This window comes from Dunckerocampus dactyliophorus, chromosome 15 (genome assembly GCF_027744805.1).
Source record: "Dunckerocampus dactyliophorus isolate RoL2022-P2 chromosome 15, RoL_Ddac_1.1, whole genome shotgun sequence".
NCBI lineage: Eukaryota > Metazoa > Chordata > Actinopteri > Syngnathiformes > Syngnathidae > Dunckerocampus > Dunckerocampus dactyliophorus.
The window spans coordinates 12602376-12616571 of record NC_072833.1 but is presented as its reverse complement, the minus strand read 5'-3'; the positions used below and the strand labels follow the sequence as shown (position 1 = coordinate 12616571).

General features: G+C 41.6%; 1 protein-coding gene across 45 annotated transcripts in view; it reads left to right on the top strand.

Annotated features, from left to right (window-relative positions):
• Window positions 1-14196, top strand: part of LOC129194857 (receptor-type tyrosine-protein phosphatase delta-like) — a 415432-nt gene that overhangs the window by 259673 nt on the left and 141563 nt on the right. For all 45 annotated transcript variants that reach the window (XM_054800309.1, XM_054800310.1, XM_054800348.1 and 42 more), the window contains one exon: window positions 3481-3512. The gene's annotated coding sequence lies outside the window, so the exon portion shown is untranslated. The remainder of the gene's footprint in view (window positions 1-3480; window positions 3513-14196) is intronic.

The following is a 14196-nucleotide window of genomic DNA, read 5'->3' as shown; positions in this document are numbered from 1 at the left end:
CCTCCAAGCCCACTGGATTGTTTTTACGCTTCATTGTTTGAGGCAACATGCACATTTAGACAAGAGCTGCAGTCAGCAGGAGGGCTGGTCTAAGATCCTCTAACTGACGGGAGCGTTCTGCTGTTTTTAAGGATACACTGCAAAGACCTGAGTAAAAGATTCTCTATGTCAGCCGTGCTTTGGTGCAAAAACACGCGTCCAAGAATCTCAGTATTAAATTAACCATGTTTGTCCTCCTGTCATTTGGAGGATCTTTGACTAGCATTTTTGCAGGAGGCCCTTAATAACAGCAGAGCCCTCCTGTCACACAGAGATATACACTCCTGATCAAAATCTTAAGACCAGTTGAAAAATTGCTAGAATTTGCATTTTGCACATTTGGATCATAATGAGGTTTTAAGTAGAGCTACAGTATGCAAAAGCAAGAAGGGGAAGTGAGACAAAAAGCACTTTGAAAAAGTAATTTATTGAAAACAACAATTAAACTGGAATAGGCTGTTTATCAGCTGATCAAAAGTTTAAGACCACAGGCTATAAAAGCCAAAATCTGCTCAAAATGTTCATTTTCTGTCAGGCATTCACACTATCATGCCCTCCTGATGGCTAAAGCTAAGAAGCTTTCTCTTTTTGAACGTGGTCGGATTGTCGAGCTGCATAAGCAAGGCCTCTCGCAGCGTCCATTGCTGCTGAGGTTGGGTGCAGTAAGACAGTCATTAAAAATATTTTGAAAGATTCTGAGCATTAAGCATCAAGACACAGGGCGGTCTTCCACCCACATTAAGGCCCTTACTGGTGCCAACTGCAGCGCAATAACCATCAGACGGCATCTGCGGGAAAAGGGTTTAAAAAACAATAAACTAATTCAAAGACCTCGTCTCCTTCAATGCCACAAAACTGCCTGTTTAGACTTTGCCAGGGAGCATCAAACATGGGACATTGAAGGGTGGAAAAAAGTTTTATTCTCTGATGAGAAAAAAATGTAACCTTGACGGTCCACATGGCTCCCAACGTTACTGGCATGACAAGGAGATCCCACCTGAGATGTTTTCTACCGGCACAGTGGAGGGGGTCCATCATGATCTGGGGTGCCTTTTCATTCACTGGAACACTGAAGCTTCAGGTGGTGCAGGGTCATCAAACGGCGGCTGCTTACGTGCAGATGTTGCAGTGGGCATCCCTCATGACTGAGGGCCCTCGTCTGTGTGGTAACAGCTGGGTTTTTCAACAGGACAACGCTGTAGTTCACAATGCTCGCTTGACCAAGGACTTCTTCAGGGAGAATAACATCACTCTTTTGGACCATCCTGCATGTTCCCCTCATTTAAATCCCATAGAGAACATTTGGGGATGGATGGCAATGGAAGTTTATAAAAATGGCCATCAGTTCCAGACAGTTGATGCCCTTCGTGAAGCCATCTTCACCACTTGGAGCAATGTTCCACTAGCCTCCTGGAAACACTCGCATCAAGCATGCCCAAACAAATTTTTGAAGTGGTTAACAAGAACGGTGGAGCTACTCATTACTGAGTCCTGCTGAGAACATGTTTTGTTCTGGTGTGGAGAGTTTCTTGTTATTTTTTGAACGATGGTCTTAAACGTTTGATCAGCTGATAAACAGCCTATTCCAGTTTAATTGTTGTTTTTAATAAATTACTTTTTCAAAGTGCTTTTTGTCTCATTCCCCCTTCTTGCTTTTGCATATTGTAGCTCTACTTAAACCCTCATGAAGATCCAAATGTGCAAAATGCAAATTCTAGCAATTTTTCAACTGGTCTTAAGATTTTGATCAGGAGTGTATACTGAATAAGTGAAGCTTGGTCGTGAACTATGCCGCTAGTTCAGTAGCACTAGCATAGATGATGGTTTTATGATTAAAAAAGCTGTCGCTAACAGGCTTCATCATTCAGCATGAAAGCAAACAAATGAAGCTGCGCCGCCTTGATGTTGCCCTAATGTGATGGTCTTCATTCAAGGCCGATTATAAGACATACATCAATGTAGGGCAGACAAGGTGTTGTTTTATAACCTGCTGATAAGTGGAGTTAATCATTCGCTGTAGAGTTTTTGGATCAGAACAAATCCCAACAATGCAGATGTGCTAAAATGTCACGTAGCACTGATAAGCTGCCTTGCTGTAATTACAAGAAGATGATTTTATTGGACTTGTAAAAAAAAGGATTTGTCACGTCCTCCTTGGGTTTTTGCATGCATTGATAAGACTAACTAGTGATGATGGCAGCAGCACTGTACAACACCACAGCCGACGTACGCCTTGCATATCAACCAGGAATAAATTCCGCTTTTTTGACAGCAGATATTCAGACGCTTTAGCCACTCACACGCTGCCAGCCTGCCACAATCAATTGCACGTTTGCCAAGCATAAATTTTTATCTCCCAGTTGGAAAAAAACAAGGCATGGAGATATGCTGGCCATCAATCACATGATTAATTCACCCCCACCACCACCACACTTTTTGAAAGTGAACCCTGCATTAATCTACCAGACCTTGAACGCCTTACACACAATCAGTGCTGACATGCTAGCCCCCCTTATTCTATTCAACCTACGCCTTTTTACCTTTTGAGTTTGTTTTTTAAATGAATTATTAACGGTGATTCATAGACTTTTTAAGGAGCTACTAAAATAAGGGGGGGATAAAACACCAGTCGCACATCCTTGATATAACAGACGCTGTTTTTAACCCACTGCTAGGATGGTGATCTGCTATTTTTAAGGACTTACTGCTTGACAAAGATCCTCTAAATGGGAGGAGCGTTTTGTTGCATTTAAGGACCTAATGCTCTTTAAAGTTCCTCTATATTAGTGGCACCCACAGACCGGCTCTTGTTCCCACAAATCTGCGGTGGCGGTGTCGTACATTATGGCGATGCCATTTATTTATCTTATTTATTATTATCGTGTAAAACTAAGACGGGGAGCAACATCAAATTAAAAGCACTAAATGAATACAGACCCACCATCCACCAGTACGAGCCTGGAGTTTGTTTTTGATGTGTGTGGTCACAGGCAGCGTGCTAGCATGAATTAACTTGCGGTTGTGCACCAAACAAATATGCACATGAGCACTCAGTGGATAATGGCCCATATCGCCAACATTTATATCTATTGACATAAAATTGTATTTAGTTATTTATAAATTGATTTTTAAAACTTTGGTATTTAAAAAAAAAAATTATTGCACCTGAAAGTTTCCCGCGGCCCAGTTCGGCCCTGCCAACGGACCAGTATCAGGCCACGGCCCGGTGGTTGTGGACCCTTGCTCTATATGAGGAGAGTTTCTAAAATCTTCCTCCTCCCTAAAACGAAATAGAAGTGCAAAATACAGAATTTCTGGAGGGAGAGTGCTGCCAAATGCGATCATCACATGATATTGTAAATGTTTGCTCTATAATCATTCCAGCAGTGATTACAATCAACCCATAATGATTTTGGTGTTCTTTATTTTGTCACCCTGCAGCTCTGTCAGGAAGTTTGCTTGAGTGCTGAAAGGTAAGCATTTTTTTCTCAGCTATTTTACACCTCATTTAAAGCTGGTAAGACGGTGGCGATGTAAATGATCCAACTTATGCTGCTGCATCTGGGGGTTGCTATGATATGGTGTGACACTGCAAGCCAAATGCTTTCTTTGACTTTTTGGTGACAAATGTTTGTTATTTGGAGAATGCTGTATTCGTGGTGATGGACAGTTTGCAGCAGTGGGGGCATAATTAGTGCTCGGCTTTGGACATGTCACAGTGTTATAGTCTGCTCACTTCAAGATATCTCCTCGTCCGTGGTGCATAGGGGCTCAGGTGTGCGCCGTGAGCCTTTCTTCATATTAGAGTAACGCGTCTCCAGCCCTGCCACATGGCACCTCATGCAGCATGCTGCTTTTCTTGCAGCACGCTATATTAGCGGAGAAACAGCAAAAGGAGAAAGCCCTGAACTTTGGGGGGGAAAAAAGTCTCAGTACTCAACTTAGCGGTAGCAGTGGGTGAATGGTCTTTCACTTGGATAGCGCTTTTCCACCTCCAAGGCACTCAAAGTGCATGGACACTGCTAGCACATTTACCCACTGGTGACACAGCAACAGGAGCAACTGGGGGTTCGGTATCTTGTCCAAGGACACTTCAACATGATCACGGGAGGACGGAGGATCAAACCCGCGACCTTCAGTTTGGGAGACGACAACTGTACCAACTGAGCCATGCCGCGCAGTACGCTAGTAGGCTCGTGGTTGGAGTTAATTTATTACATAGTAATGTTTTGCAACCTTATTTGGTTACATCATTATAATAATAATAGTGATTATTATTATAGTTTTATGGAGTATTGTGATGGATTCATGGGCAAGAGCAATGTTTTTATGATATTATATTCCTTTTTATTATTATTGTTTGCAGTAAATACCTCTCATTCTTATTTATTGAAATTTTATTGTCATTTTATTTTATTTTTTACTTTTTTCCAGACAGGACAGAGGCAAAAAAATACAGGAAGTTAATCTTATTTGTTTACACAAGAAGAGTCAACTTCAACATAAATATGTATTTTCTTATTACTTTTTTTCTTTAACAGTATCGTGCTATTTTTGGTATTTATTCAACCAAGTCTCCTGAAAAGGGAACAAATACAGGAAGTTTCCCTTATTTGGTACCATTAGAAGAGCTAACTATTATTTTATGTATTTATGCCATAATGTGGTGTTTTTCCAGGTAAGGCAGTGCTCAAAAGGCTAAAAATACAGAACGTTTTCCATATTTGGTTACATCAGAGGAGCTAGCTTCTTAAAATCAATGTGATGCAGTACCGTTTCATGAGGTGTACCTAATAAAGTGTCCAGCTCAGTAGCATATGGTTATTAAGTGAATGAGTGCAATCCAGCCTATTGTCAAGATCCGCTTGTTTGCTATTGATTTTATTTACAAAGACTTTTGTATTTTGAACGCAGTGCAAATCAGAAGCAATTGTTTCCAAGTGCACACGTGAATCAATGCGTCCCAGGCGGGTTCCTCCTCCCCTCACCCGTACGCTCAATACTTCCAATTTATGTTTTAATTACGATGATCTACTAAGTGCAGAGCAGCTCCATTCGGCCAGCCTGCAATCAGCATCAACAAGGCTGGCAGCGTTGCGTTTTATCGGAAACTTGAATTTGAATGCCAGTCTCCATTCTAAGCGCTTCCGTTTATCTGCACCGCAGCCGCTTGTAGCATGATTTGCTATGAAGGACTGTTTGCTTCAAACTGCATGCGTTTGTTCTTGAAGGACAATGCATCATGTGATCGCGTGCAATTAACCGCCGAAAACCAGCGTGCCATTTAAGTGGCGCCTGGCATGCCTTGAAAGCCGTAAATTTTACTGACTCTTGTAATTAGGACAAATCGATAAAGCAGTCGCCTTTTACTGTTTACTGCCGCCATAAACACTGTTAACAAAGTCATGTTTGGAAAGCTACCACCGAAAACATCACAGCAACTTATTATGCGCGGATTTGTGTGTGTACTGATTCAATCAAATTGTACAACTGCATTGGTTGTTGAGAGATTTGTTATGCACTTTTAGACATTTTTTGTATACCCAACCTATACACAGCAACTCATTTAGATATTATGGAATGTTTCTCCACTTACTTGTTGTTTTTCTTTTTGTGGGGGTGGCAAACAGTTGCAAGATGTCGACCAATCTCAACATTTGGGGCAAAGGTTGTATTGGTTTTGAATGGTAACTCACAAAGAAATCTACATTCCGCAGTGTTAGCATGCTACAGTTCAAGTGACCAAAGCCCTGTTAGCTTTGAATGTTACCTGAGGCAAAACATCTGCAGCAAGAGTTCTCTTGATTTTGAATGAGCCCTAGCTAAAAAAAGATACCTTCACGCATACATTTTTTAATCAGTCTTTACTATTTTGCTTTCTCCACAGAAAATCCCTATTGATTTTCAACATTATCCACTTCAGGGGTGCACAAAAAAGTGTGTTTTTCATCATCTTGGTCATCTTTATCCACCCAAAATTGCTCTGTCGTGTTCCATTTGGTGAAACATGCCTTTCACTAGCTTTTGATGTGATGAAATCACAGTCCAACAATGTTATCGACGGTTCCATCGAAGGCTAATCTTATTGCAAAGCATGCACCTGCCCCTCCTTTATCCCTTTTTCAAAAGAGCCAGTAATTAAAGTTAAACTTGCTACATCTTACAAGTCCCCCTTCCACCACCGCCACCTTGAATCCTGTCAAAGCCTCGGACAGTTTATCAGCATCATGGGGGAGGGGGGTTCAGGCAATCTTAGCAGTAAGCACGACGTGCTCATCGACAACGGATGTAATCTGTTCGGCCGGCCGACGCTTCCAGTCAGAGTTCAGCTGTAGCGATAGCGGCTTGGCTGAAGCTACATGAGGGTGCACGTGCACAAATACTGTAGTTACCAACACAAGGATAATGCCTGTCTTTTTTTGGAAAAAGACACATGACCACTGAGGAAGACCGCGAGTGAGCAGTTGAAACTGTCAGGTTTGATCAGCTAACTCTGGTCTGAGGCTACGTTCACATTGCAGGATATGATGATGCTCAATTCAGATTTTTTGTAGTCGATGACATGACTAAAAAATGGGACTTGTAAATGTGAACGCAAAGGGTGTGGGAAGTGACACGCATGCACACAAAAGTCAACATCACACAGTGTAGTGCCGTGTGTGAATTGAAGTAAACCCCTCGTCTCCGTCCTGGCTTATTTGTGGCAATTTCCAGAATTGTGTGCAACCGGGGTCAACATTGTAGTAACCAAATTATTTTGCGTCGAAGATGAAGAAGGGAAAGGGCAAGACTTTTGGAGATGGCGGTTTGTCGGGAACTTGCTGCGACGTCTGTTCTGAGCAGCGCGTGCGTGTGTGGATGTCAGCGCCAGAAGTGGTGGGATACCGACATGAGCCTCTTCACAGATTTTTTTAAAATCATTTTTGAGAAAAAAATGTGAGTAGCTTTCCCGAACTCTCGGACAGCAAAACGTGCCTTTTTGATGATGTATAGGTCGGACATTAACGTTTCTTTTGTTCTTATTCATTTTCTTGTGTTTTCTTTCTTTCTTTTTTTTGGGAGAATGAACAGAACAAGAATTTCATTGCATAGTGTAACTACCTGTTTTACTGTGCATATGACAATAAAACTCTTGAATCTTGAATATAGGCAACCTGAGCGTTCAGACTGCAGTAGCATTGGATACATATTGGATTGATATCCACATACAAAAGAGGACTGAGTCGCATTTAAAAAAATCGGAATTGTGCCGTTCACACTGGCATGAAATCAGATACGTCATATAAGATAAGTCACATGCACACAAACTAATCGGAATTGGCCTGCAGTGTGAAAGTAGCCTTAGGAAATAATAGTTTAGATTATATTTTGGGGTCTTCAACAATATATTCCCCCCATCAAAAAGTCTGGAAAGACATGTCTTCCGTTCAAGGTCTAAATTTGCATTTTTTTTCTCGATAAAAGAATGTATGAAGATGGGTAGCCTTGTATTCAGGTTCTAGGATGGTACTTTCCTCTGGAAAAATCTTTGGGCTCGAGGATGGTATATTTTCTTGAGAAAAAAAAAAGAAAAACTGAAACCTTCCTGGCATTTTTTTTTTTTTTTTTTGGCATTTTGAAAAAAAATTGCGTCCACACTGCCGGATTAGTAAATAGACAGGAACAAATGACTGGGTGAAAAAGATGTAATACACAAGGCACACCTACCTGTGGCGCTGTAAACAGTCACGCACAGGGACCCACGTGACACACCAAACTAAAGAAGAACAAAGAACGGATGCGCAAGTCTTTGGCTTGTTTCCACTGAGGATGAAGTGGAATTACTTCTGCAAGTCATTTGAAGTAGAAGTAGAAATCAACAAAATATGTTCTTGAGTATAAGTCAGCAAAATATCAGGAGAATGTCGACTGGGGTGAGTCATGCCAGATGTTATGTTGCCGTGTCAGCTTGTCACTTCCGGTCACGTGACGGCAACGGGGTGGTGACGTCATCGTTTTCAGAACGTAGCAGCTTGGTTGTCCACATGGCAACGATGAGCCGGCGTTTTCAGATTTTTCCACTCTGGAAGCCGTTTTGGAAAAAATACCGTCTCAGGGCACCCAGAACGCCCTTTCCATGTGGTTGAATGGCTTCAACGATGAAACACCTGAAAATGGTTCTGTGTGGAACGCCCCTTATATTTGTGGGGTCTAGGGTGGTAATTTCAAGGGAAACAAATCTGAAAAATACAGGTCATCTTATATTCTGGACTCAGGACAGTACTTCAATCGAAAAAAGCCTGAAAAAACAGGTTGTCTTACTCAGGTTTCACAAGGGTATGTTTTCCCTAGAAAAAAGTCTGAAAACGAAAATCCTTTTGAATTTCCTTTGGGGTCAATTAAGTATCTATCTATCTTAAAGGATGGGTCTTCTTGTATTTAGAATATAGGATGGTATTTTGGCCCTTGAAAAAGTCTGACAAAGATGGCTCGGCTTATATTTGGGTTCTAGGTCGGCATATATCCGCTAGAAAAGTCTGAAGACAACTCAGGTTTGTCTCACATTTAGGGATTTATATATGCAACATGAACAGTCTGGAGATCGGGAAGACCTGGGTTCGATTCTCCCTTGGAGAATTTCTGTATGGAGTTTGCATGTTCTCCCCGTTTTCTCCAGGTACTCCGGTTTCCTCCCACATTCCAAAAACATGCATGTTAGGTTAATTGGCGACTCTAAATTGTCCATAGGTATGAATGTGAGTGTGTTTGTCTATATGTGCCCTGCCGTTGGCTGGCGAACAGTCCAGGGTGTACCCCGCCTGTCGCCCGAAGTCAGCTGGGATAGGCTCCAGCATGCCCCCGCGACCCTAATGAGGAGAAGCGGCATAGAAAATGGATGGATGTGCAATGTGTCGCCACTCGTCTTCTCTTTATATATTTATATATATATTTTCCAAAAACGGGTCTTGGAAAAGATCATCTTATATTCAGGTCCATCTTATATTCAGGTCCGTACCAGTATCAGACCTTAAATAGTTTGTCTGGTACTTGTAGGTAGACACGAAATTCAGATTTTTCATTCCCAAAGTGTCACAATTCAGATTTGCATTATGGTAATCGGATAGTGTGTCCTCATAACCGATTTAGGTCTCTATCACTCGTGTATAAAAATCGGTATGGTACGTGACAGTCAATCAAGATGACAGCTAGCAGTGTATCGTTTGTTGTCGTTTCAGGTCAGTTTGGCTTTTGTGCGTTAGGAAAGATGGTAGAAATGCAGTGTTGTCGGTCTTGGTCATCAGTTTTGCCCGAGGAGATGTCGACATGATGGCTGACGTCTTAACTTAAATACAAATTTATAGTGTAAAGAAGTTGTCAAAAGTTATTGGGACACATGATTCTTACGTCAGGGAACCGAAGTTGTAAAAACGTGTAATTTTTGCGGCGATAAAACTGACATATTAAGTGATTCCTGTTGGAAAGTACTATCGCAACAGTAAACATCCTTTGCATTTTACGAAACAAGAGTGGAAGCAGAGTATCAAGGTGCCTTGTTGGCGATGGCTCCAAGCTTTATGGGATGGCGCCCAGCTGTCACTCTTGCGTTGTGAATCTGCCGTGCTGTAATATCTTAATTGTTTCAAATTAAATGCTCGTAAAAAGGCAAAGGGAATTAGTTTCCCGCCCCCTCCCTCTCTGGCTCAACTTGCATGTTAAAAAACGGAATGAGTTTTTATGGTTTGTTAGCCTGTCAGCCAATCAGAGCGCCAGTATGAATCACATGTCCTCGATTAGGATAGTCCCTCATTCGTCCATCTTTATCTTAATAAACTAGAATATCCTGTGGGGGGATTTGTAGGTTTAGTCGCCTCTCTATCTTGCTCACGCCACTGCTTGCTGAGCTTTAGCTTATTTCACACAGTGTGCACACGTTTGGGTGCACACTCACGCAACCATGCGCATGCATGGCAGGCGTGCATGCATCCCGTGAATAATCGTTGTTTTGAACACGCAGAAATGCTTCTTTCTAACGCTCTGAATGGATATCAGCATTTCCATTTAGCCTCCACTCCCCCTGCCTTGTTGACTTCACACCCTCCACTCCTGTACTAAATGAAGCCCCCGGCAGGCGACTCAAGCAAGGCAATTATGGCTTTGCAAAGTGGCTCCGAAGGCGATTATCGTAAAAATAAAAGAGCAAACGGAGAAAGGGGACGACTCCACTTGGAGGCCCCACTGAAAACGCAGCCAATGCTACCTTGAGATGCTAGCAAATGCTTATCCAAACACAACCATCTGCAAGGATTCCATTTGTTGCTATGTGACTGTATCTGGGTGTATTGCCCCCAAGTGGGAAAACTATCAGATAGTCTATAATCGACAGGCGGTGTCCCTAGCTCCACATTTTGTGTGCGTTTTGTACCCACAAATAAGGGTACAAAATAAGTTTGTGTTTTTTTTAACCTTCCCTTTTTTAGCTGAGCATTTTTGAATTACGATATGGGCTATAATGATTGTACAGTGGTTGACATGTACAACCACCAAGGATCGCACGGCTAGTGACTGAAAATATGTCCAACTTGCATCCGGGAAAGAGTATTCAGTAATAATGGACACTTTCACAAAAACTCACAATCCCATTTGCCTTTTCCTGATCGTTTGCATTATTAGTGTTGATAGCTAGCATTAGCGTTCATACAGCCCATCCCTGGCATGGCATCTTCTTCTTTTCCTTCCGTTCTTTCTCTGTTCCATGTTTGTGGTCTTTCGCTGTGTGCACAACTAATGGCCAGGGTGTAATCCACTGGCTAATCTGCTGACAGTGTGTATGACAAGGCATTAGCTTTGTGTCACTGCCTGCCATGCTGTGCGACTACACTTGTGTGCATGTGCATGTGTGTGTGTGTCACAGTAAGAGTGCTCTAGCATACAAAATAAGTTGCTAAAACTACATGTTAGCATCTGCTACATCGATGTGACTTGTCTATTATGTCTCATCCCATCGTGGTTAATAAGATGGCAGGTCAGAGCTGGTGGACGTGACGAGACAAAGACCCCAAAGGATACCCTCATTCGTGGGCTTCAGTGCAAAGATCCTCTATACGACAGGAGCGCTCTGCTGCTTTTAAAGACCTACTGCTAAAATGCTAGCCTAATTAAACTGATAATTTCATAACATGATTCTGAATGTAATATTAACTTCTGCTCCCTGAATGCAACACAGTGTATAATAGTAACACTTGTCAAAAACAAGGGCCTCTGAGTCGTATGTCCCGCCCTTCGGAACCCCTCCACGCCTTGTACACAATTCTGATCGAGTGAAGCAGCCATCGTAAAATTAATTTCCCTATCAAGCGAGACTCGAGCGATAACAATCGTTCTTAAGCGGATATATCTAATCCTACGTCGACATCAACACCGTAGATGGAGATTGACTTGTTTATGGTCGCCGCCCAAGCACATCAAGAACAGACGAGGAAAAGTGGGGTGAAAGGACACACTGCAAAAACAAGTCAAAGATCCTCTATACCAGTGGTCCCCAACCTGGCGCCAAGAAACATCTGGCGGTGCAGTTAGATTTCATAGTAGGGTAGTAGGGCAGGGTGATAGTGGGGTGACGAAACGTCCTGGACGTGAATGAATGGTGACTCCCCATTGGTATGACAGCCGCAGCGAGTTTTAACCGGCTCTGACAGGAATGGCACAAATGTCTTTAATGCCGTTGCGGAACGTTCTGTATAGTTACTAGGGTTGCACGACATAAACGATATACGACAGAAACAATCTAAATATGGACTAAAATAATAATTAAATTATTTTGCTATAATGCATGTTGATGATGAAACCTAGTCATGTCCCGCTGTAGCTAGCGCGGCAAAAATATGTGCTTTGCCTCCATATGGCGGAAAATAAACTCCATTTTCATTGGTATCATTATCACTGGAGGACGAGGAATGGCTACCGAGCAAGAGAGAGCAGGAGGAGACAGAGAAGCCATGCTAATCGCTGAACTAGCTTAAATATAAAGTATCGAAACATACAGTAGCTTAGTACACATTAACAGAAGTCTAGCTGGAACCGTATTACAGTACAGAGTAGGGATGAGCCAGATACACGATTTAGGCGAGTATCTGTTAAGGATAATGTATTTTTTTTTCGAGTACGAGCATGAAACGAATACAGCTCATCATTATCCTTAATCGTGATGAAGGAAAATCCTGATTGGGTAACTACTTCTATATTCACTCTTCACGCTCTGTGATTGGCCAGTCACACAGAGCGACCGCTCCTCACTAGACAGACTCCCCACAGCCAGAGAGAGGAGTATGCGGTGCAATTGACTAGACAGAGTTGAAAACGGCTTGTGTCACGTCGGTCACTGTCTTAAGTTTTGTTTTTGTTTTGTTTTTTTCGTCCGCTTGCTTTTAATTTGGCTGGTGATATAAAGTCAGTTGGAAAACCTACCAAGGATAGTACCAGCATTGGATTGATACTAGCGTGATTAGATCTACAGTATATTGTTCAGTTCTCTCATATTTATTTTCATGAATACAAATTTTTTGCTGTGTAGTTCATATTGTTAGATTGTTGATAGTGTTATTGTTGCCTATATGCATATTTACCTATATTTATAGTTATACTCCACAAAAAATGGTCAGAGCACTTGGAAGAAAAAATACGGGACAAGTTTCCAACAGGTTCTAGAAAATATCAAAGACTGATCCAAAACAAATGTAGGATTATTACTATGGTGTAAATCACAATATGGGGGACCTACGGCTCTTGGCGGAGGACTGCGCTCTCCGACTGCTTGTCTAGTTATACATTGTTCTATAAGTCCTTGTACACACAATGAAAAGGATTTAAGTGAGAGCCAATAGTACCTTCCAGTTATTTTGCACGATTGACTTTATTTTTGTATGTAATAAAAGGGAATTATTTATTTTTTTGTTGGGCTGTCAAACGGCTAACATTTTTAACCAGATTAATCGCTGTTTTCACATTAACTAATCATGATTAATCACCATTTTCAACTATGTCTGAAATATGCCCATTTTTACAAAATTTTACTGAAAGTAAGATAAACGACAGGACAGGATTACAATATATTTGTATGTATTAACGGCTCCAAATTAACTGAAAATGTAAATCAAGCTAAAGGTTAGCACGCATGTCTGAAAATGTATTTAGCTACCACTAGTTTCTCAATACCAAAGACATGCAGTAGTTATGTTTTTTAAACCCCAAGGCCCGATCCCAAGAACGTATTTGTACGTCTTCTACGTTTTTTTTTTTTTTTGCGAGAGGATAAAGGAGGTGCTGATACAACTCCTTACCAATGGATTAGGCTTGAGAGCAATTTTAATGCCATAAAAACAGTCACTAGGCGGCAGAAGTGCATCATGAGAGGAAGGCAAAACGCACGACAGGAAGAGGAAGTTACACACGCAAGCGCACATGTAGTTCAGTACAAAATGTGAAAACTGTAAATAGTTCATGGTATTTCTAAATAAATTGTTATTTTGATGTTAAAAATGATTTTGTGTGGTTTGTGTTGTGGCATAGGTGTTTAGATATCACAAAAGCAAAACATATTTGTGTCAAAGTGAAAGTTATGCTTGAATTGTCTCTTTTCACAAAAAGATACAATACGTTTTTGCTCTTTTGCAGTCGGCAACTAATATTTTCCTGAAACTTACCTATGTTCTACTTCTGATTACTATAGAACGGAAAAAGGTAGAAACAAACTTTTTTTCTCTCATGAAAGACGGGAGTGTAATCTTTCATGTTTATATAGCCATAGAACACAATATTATGTGTGCCTTGAAAGATCACATACCAACTTGCATCTCCTTACTTACAGCAGGGGTGCCCAAACTGCGAGTCAGGGCCCATTATTGGTCCAGTGTTTTTTCATGTGCCAATAAAATGCTGATAGGGCTAAACATAGCCAACTCTGAAGATGAAAAGCATCCACTTGAACTCTCGCTTGACCCAAACGGGCACTTCTATGTCCTCCATGGTGGACATGCTGAGTCATATGTAGTCGATACGTCCTTATCTCGTGGAGTGGGGAAGGGGCTGGCTTTGATGCGGCAGGTGCAATGAGCTGAGGAGCAATTAGGTCCATAAAGAGAGCTACTCTGCAGTTTACACAATCCACTCCTTGCTCTAGGA